The sequence below is a fragment of the Chiloscyllium plagiosum genome, unplaced genomic scaffold, assembly GCF_037043375.1.
Source record: "Chiloscyllium plagiosum isolate Xiang-an unplaced genomic scaffold, Cpla_swu_hap1 HiC_scaffold_10, whole genome shotgun sequence".
Classification (NCBI taxonomy): domain Eukaryota; kingdom Metazoa; phylum Chordata; class Chondrichthyes; order Orectolobiformes; family Hemiscylliidae; genus Chiloscyllium; species Chiloscyllium plagiosum.
Window position 1 is genome coordinate 27,573,142 of NW_028270148.1, and position 7,683 is coordinate 27,580,824.

The following is a 7,683-nucleotide window of genomic DNA, read 5'->3' on the forward strand; positions in this document are numbered from 1 at the left end:
TGGAGGCTGGTACAATTGCAACATTTTAGAGGCATTTGGATGTGTATGTGAATAGGAAGGGTTTGGAGGGATATGGACCGGGTGCTGGCAGGTGGGACTAGATTGGGTTGGGATATCTGGTCGGCATGGACGGGTTGGACCGAAGGGTCTGTTTCCACGCTGTACATCTCTATGACTCTATGACTCTATGCAAGGTGTTGCCTGATTGCAAACTATGGATAATTATTTTATTGTTTGTCATGCTTCAAATGAAATATTTGATTTTTGTATTCTACATTGAGATAAATAATGTAGAAATCAACATGAAGACAGAAAAGAATGGAAAGATTTAAGGTTAAATCTGGTTTAAATAAAATTTGTTTTAATTACAATGAGAAACAGCAAATTAGTACAAAAAAACCTCATTCACATAAGTAATTTCTAGCCAATGTTATGTTGTGGAATCTCTGACCCATTACACAGTATGTTATAAAGGTAAGAAATAGAAAGCTCAGTTCGATTTATTAACTCTCCAACACAACTGCTGTGGCTCAGCATCATAAAAGTTCAGATGTCATCAAAACTACACACACACACTATACACAGTTTACAATGTTGTGTTATGAATGTTGCACTTTTCAATCATCTTCTTTATCTTAGAGAAATAAGACATTTTACAAAGAGATTGGTAAAGTCTAATCATTGACCCTTGACATATAATCTCCAATATGCCTCTGCTCTGGGGGAGGGGAGGCAATAGTCTCATGATATTATCACTGGACTGTTAACCCAGAGACCCAGGTAATGTTCTGGAGTCCCAGGTTCGAATCCTGCCATGGTAGATGGTTGAATTTGATTTCAATAAAAAAGAATTAGAAGTCTAATGATGGTCATGAATCCATTGTCAATTGTTGGGAAAACCCATCTGATTCACTAACATTCATGAGGGAGTCACATGTAGGCCAGACATGTGGCTGATTCTTAACTGCCCTCTGAGTGACGAGGGATGGGCAATAAAGCAATGCCCACATCCTGTGAATGAATAAAAAAATTAGTCAGGCCGAAGTCACCTGCTGGCTGTGGGGAAAGGGACTCAAACAGTTTTCACTGCAATACACAGTCACTCGCAGAGGTGAAATGGCTGTCTTTATATACAGGGGCATGCTGTGGTCCACTATCCCCTCTAAAAGCTGGGGGGGTGCCCAGACATAATCCTACCAGCTGTCCCACAGTGACTGGATTCTGGGAGCAGTCTCAATTGATTTGAGGAAGTTGCTGGCCCTTTCTCAGAAGGAGGTTCCATCTTGGAGAGTCGCCCGCCAAATCTGATTATCTGGCAGCTCTGTAGACCCTGCAGCAATACCAGGAATTACTGCTGGGACTACAAGTATTCCCTGATACTGAGGAATCCTGACTGACCCTTAGGTTCGGGGGTTGAAGTTGTGATGGTGCAGGAAGGTCACAGTTTGGATTTTATGTTGCCCCAACTTCAAAGCCTCAGCAGGGGAATGCAAAATCCAGGCCAAGGGAGAGGCACAGAGAGGGAAGGAAGGAAAGAGAGAGACAGAGAGAGAAATCAATTACTACTGCATGGAGAAACATGACAGGCACTGCCACTAAGGGGAAAGTGCACAAAATGCTTATGAGAATTGATTTTATGTTCAAAAGGAAAGGGATAAAATGTACAGCAGCTTTGGAGATTTAAAGAACAAAGAGTTGTTGACAAGCATCTTGCTGATGAATGTCAAAGCTGAAAAACTCATGCTAGAATGATTTCTGAAGGGCACAGGAAACTTTGACCTCATAAGGTAGTGAGTAGTCTGTTTTACAGAGAGTCAGGAGTTAATTTGGACTTGTTCCTGTATTGCTGCATGTCTGTCAGTTGTGCAGTACAAGAGGGAGTTATGAGATGTCTCTTGGCAGTATTAATTAATTAATTAAAAATACACTTTTCCTTGGTTTAATGTACTAGTTGCCTCTTAACTGTATTTGATTTAAGCTGATTTTAATTTGTTTGTTACAGTAAAGGTCTAATTTGTCACAATGAAATCTAATCCTTTGGTAATGTCCATGAGTCACTGGGAAAAATATTCTTTTTTAAGTAATCTGTGTCTTCTGGGATTGTAACAATAATCTGACTTGGACTTTATCTCTCTCTCTCTATCTCTCTCTCTCTCTTTCTCTCTCTCTCGCTCTCTGTCCCCATGCATGTGGATCTTTCTTTATCCTCCTCCTGTTCTCCCTCCTCCATCCCCAACGTGTGTTATTTTCTCTTCCTCTCTCCACAAGGAGCACCCTGTCCTGGATTCATGGAACATCTGCAGTGGTTTTATTTGGCTCAGAGTTGACATTAAAGCAGTGGCTTGACATAATGGGGAAACCAGCAGGGCTCAGAAAGTAAAGGACAATTTAGTTGTGAGCCACAACAACAGGGCTGCTTCTGCAGGAACTGTGCACACATGTAGACAGGACAGGCAAGCAGAAACATCATAGATCATAGAACCTATAACATAGAAAAATATAGCACAGGAATGGACCGTTCGGCCCGTGATATTGTGCTGAACGTGACTCCAAATTAACCTCAGCTCTTCTGCCTATCCTTGGTCCATATTACAAGGATTTCAGTGAGTCCCTCTCTCACTGCACACCCCAGGTCATCTCCTCTGCACAGAAGCTTATCTTAGCCTGCTGGACACACTTTCCTCATTCCTGAAGAAGGGCTTATGCCCGAAACGTCGATTCTCCTGTTCCTTGGATGCTGCCTGACCTGCTGCGCTTTTCCAGCAACACATTTTCAGCTCTGATCTCCAGCATTTGCAGCTCTCACTTTCTCCCCATATTCCTCCATTCCTTGTATATGCATGAACTTGTCTAAAAGCCTTTTGAATATCCCTATTGTATCTGTCTCCACCACCACCCCTGGCAGCATGTTCCAGACTCATACCGCTCTCTGTGTAAAAAAATTGCCCCTGATATCTCCTTTGAACTTTCCCCTTCTCACCTTAAATGCATGCCCGCTAGTTTCAGACAATTCAACTCTGGGGAAAAAAGTTCTGAATGTCAAACCTATTTATACATCTCATAATTTTATAGACTTCTATCAAGTCTCCCCTCAACCTCCGCCACTCCAGAGAAAATAACACAAGTTTTTCTAGCCTCTCTTTATAGCTCATACTCTCTGATCCAGCCAGCATTCTGGTAAACCTCTTCTGCAAAGCTTCCAAATCCTTTCTGTAATGTGGCGACCAGAACTGAACACAATAATCTAAGTGTGGCCTAATCAAAGTCTTACAAAGCTGCAACATGACATCCTGACTCTTGTACTCAATTTCCCAACCAATAAAGGCAAGCATGCCATGCACCTTCTTTACCATCCTATCTACTTGCATGGCCACTTTCAGGGAGCTATGGATTTGAACCCCAAGATCCCTCTGCACATCAATGCTGTTCAGGGTCCTGCCATTAACTGTTGATCTTAACATTTAATCTCCCAAAGTGTAGCACCTCACGCTTACCTGGATTAAACTCCATCTGCCATTTCTTCACTCACATCTGTAACTAATCTATTTCCTGCTGTGTCCTTTGAAAACTTCTAAACTCTCCACAACTCCACAGATTTTAATGCCATCTGCAAACTTACTAACTTACTAATCCACATTTTCATCCAAGTCATATAGGTTTTTTTCAAGAACTGATGAATTCTCAACATATCCACTCTGACAATATATTAAAAAAATTATTAAAAAAATAGATGCCATCTAATCTATGCTTAAGATCATAGCCTGGGATTGAAATGTTCTGCCACAGCCCTGGCATCGCAGATGTCTGATGGAATTACTCCACACAGTAATAACCATTTTTGTTGCAGTTTTCATTAATCTTCTGCATACAATACAGCCTTGGTCATTCATCTAACTATTGGAGCAGCAGTTTTCCATTCATTTCACAGTGAAAGCACTTCATAGGATCAGATAGTGCTCATTATCAATGCTGTGTGGTAAAAAGAAGTGGAAAATAAACAGAGACACTTCATTTGGAACAAAATGTAAATCATAATGAGCTGCATCAGTTATGGCTTATTGGAGAGGGAGAAAGCATCATAGAATGGTTATGATGCTAGATCGGTAACACTTTGTCTTGCTGAGGATACATGTCAGTCGTTTGTACAACAGACGAGTTATGCTCCAGTTCTGCAGTGATGCAAAGCAGCTTTAACTTCACTTTGATGCACGCTGTGAAATGCAGTTGAACTGTGAAATCATTGTAATTTAGACAAATGCTTTGAGACCTAGCTTCGTATTTATTGCAGATGCTCAAGAGTTCTCCGTGAGAATACAATCATACATTTAAATGCTCAATTTCTCCTAAATGAAATGCAGTATGCACTGAGAGTTAACACTACATGGTCCAAAGTTTGAAGAAAACCAACTGCAACCGATGATTACAGAATTCTGCTTGCTCTTTATAATTTGATTTCCGTTGTCTGATTCTGTACAATCTTCATTTTAATCTAAAGTCTATCATTCTTTTCTGCCCTGATATTACTCCTAAAATATACCCTACACTCCCTTCAGATTTTTGCAATTGCTCTTCTGAAAAGTTCTCAATGATTTCCTTTCAGAGAAGCATTTTCTGCAAGTGTTTCAAAGTGATTTATGAGAACAGGGTTATTAGTCTCAGCACAATGTTTTAGTTTTGTTAAATTGCTTCTGAAGGAACTGAAAGTATGAATCATTCTGGACCAGAGCAGGGAAATGCCAGAGTGATTCTTGTCTCATCAGGAGATAAACTTGATAACAGCTACAGATGAAAAATTGAAGTTTGTTTTTTAAAAAGTAAAAAATGATTTCAGCGTGATAGCTTTATGAGTGGACATGTTTTCCAACTGTTCGTTCTTTAATGGCCATGTATGGAGGTAATTCATAAGCATGTAGGTGCTTTGCTGTGTTTATGAGGAACAGAATTAGACCAATATAAAGCTAAAGTAATTACAACTCCATTTGAAAGACCAAATTGTTTTGACAACAACCTCAGCCAGATCAAACCACTTTCCAACCAGCTAGCAGGTTCACTGGTAATGTGATATTGTCTATAATGCACTCTATTTTAGTGTTCAGTAACTTAGGCATGATTATCTACATAACTAAAAAAATGTATCCTAATGCAGTGGGAAAACATTGAGCCCTCCACTTGTGTGTGAAGCATCTATAATGTCTACGGTCAATGTTGTTACACTTAGTGAGAAAAATTGTGTTGTTGTGAGAGAAGATGCATGGTAGGATATTTCCCCAAAACAAATATTCACTGATCACCTGGTGACTGACCAGATATTTGCATAAAGTGTCACCACCATCTAACAGCATTCATAGGTGGGACAATCATTTTTTCCCTGATTGAAAGTATTAACAAGCTGTTAATGGTGAGCCTCTGATTTCTCATTCACATAGGCAACAGCTCTGTATACTGACATGGAATACATATTGCTAACATTGAAAGCATTGCAATTATATTTGGGCTCTTAGAGCAGAACATGCTCTACAGGGACAAATTGAATTTTATTGCATTTCCTGCAATTTGCAATTTGAAATGTTTTGCACTATACCTAAGGAAATTATATAATAATAATTACATAATATTTTTGAGAAAATAAAGTTTTCAAAAGAAGTAAAACATATATTTAATGTAGTAGTTATTTATTTAGGCTATAATTTATATTTTGCTATATCATGCATAAAGGTTGGAGAAACATTAAAACATTCAAAGCAAGGTAGGAGGCCATTTGGTCTATCATGTACTAGCCTAAATAAAGGAATCCTGTCTGTAAGACTATGGGATATAGCAACAGAAGTAAGCCGTTCAGCCCATTGAGTCTGCTCTGTCATTCAATGAGATTATAGCTGATTTGATAATCCTCAACACCATTTTCCTGCTTTTCCACATGGTCCTTGATCTCTTTACTGATATCAAATCTGTCGATCTCAGTCTTTATTATACTTAATGACCTAGCCTCCGTAGCCCTTTGCAGTCAGGATTTCCACAGATTCATTTCCATCAAAGAGAATAAATTCCTCCTCTTCTCTGTTTTAACTCTAATGCTGATATTATGTCCTCTGGTCCTGGACTGTGCCCAAAAGTGTAAAACGCAAGTTGTTGTAAACATGAAATAGACACCATCTCATTTCATATTTAGAAGAAAAACAAGTTACATTGTACTTGCAAAAGTAGAATATGTCCCATTATTGCAGAAATGAGAAGGGATTCAGAGTGTTTTTTCTGCATCATGTTATGGAACTAAACATTGGATCCAATACCTTTAAACACATACCTACCTACCATTTTATGATCTCTTCTCTCAAAATTAATAGTGCAGATTTTTTACAGTGAGGAGAGGTGTTTCGATGGTGAATTCTTAAAATTCTCCTATCAAACCATTCTGAAACTGACCATTAAGTCAGGATTTTAGGATGAGTATAGACTTACAGGGAAATCTTGAAGCTACATTCTGTTATTCACCGCTCAACAACAGGCAGCATTGTAGAATTGACACAGAGCCAAAGATCGGACCATATTATCACTGTATTGATCTTTTCCAAACAATTAACATATTCAGCAGGAAGTTGATCAATAGCTTCAACTATAGGTGCCAAAAATCAACAGGTCGAGAACTCCTTTTCCTCATATTCAGTTTAACATGAACATAGCACATGGAACAGTATAACACAGTATTGGCCCTTTGGCTCTTAATGTTGTGGCATCCTTTTATCCTACTCTAAGATCAAACTAACCTATATACTCTTCATTTTACTATCATCCATGTGCGTATCCAAGAGTCAATTAAATGTCCCTGTTTAGTATATTTTAAAGTCTTAGCTATCATTTGGTTATAGAATCCCTACAGTGCAGATAAAGGCCATTCAGTCCATTGGGTCTGCAGTGATCCTCTGAAGAGCATCCCACCGAGACCCACACCCCACTCTATCCCCATTACTCCACAATTACCTTACACATCTTTGGGTGGAAACCAGAAACCCTCGCAGGCACAGGGAGAACTTACAAACTGTCACCCAAGGCTGGATTCGAATCCAGGTCGTGGGAACTGTGAGGTAGCAGTGCTAACCATTATGCCACCATGCCACACTTTAGGGTCCTTGAAGTCCTTTAAGGTCTAGAGTGTGGTGCTGGAAAAACAAAGCATTTCAGGCAGCAACTGAGGATCAGGAGAATCGACATTTTGGGCAAAAGGTCTCCTGATGAAGGGCTTTTTCCCGAAACGTCGATTCGCCTGCTCCTTGGATGCTGCCTGACCTGTTGTGCTTTTCCAGCTCCACACCCTCGACTCTAATCTCCAGCATCTGTCGTACTCATTTTCTCCGTCCTTTAAAATGTGTCAGCTAGGCCATAGACAGATGTGACTTTCCTTAGCCACCACCAGAGCTAGTTTCTGCTCTCAAAGGACAAGGTAACATGTTGAAAAAGAGGCCTCAGGCAGGTAATAATCCCTTAAATTGTGAAAGCAGATGGCCTGGGATGTCTCTTGGACATGAGCACCGAATACAGGTTTTAGTTTTGGCCTTTACCAATATGGCAGTGTAAACAGTCCAAGCCCATTAAATGTGTGTTCTTCCAGCCTACGCTATGAGCCTGAGGAGACCAAATCATGTTTGATAAATGAGGAATACACTTCCTAAAGAAATTCCTTTGCCT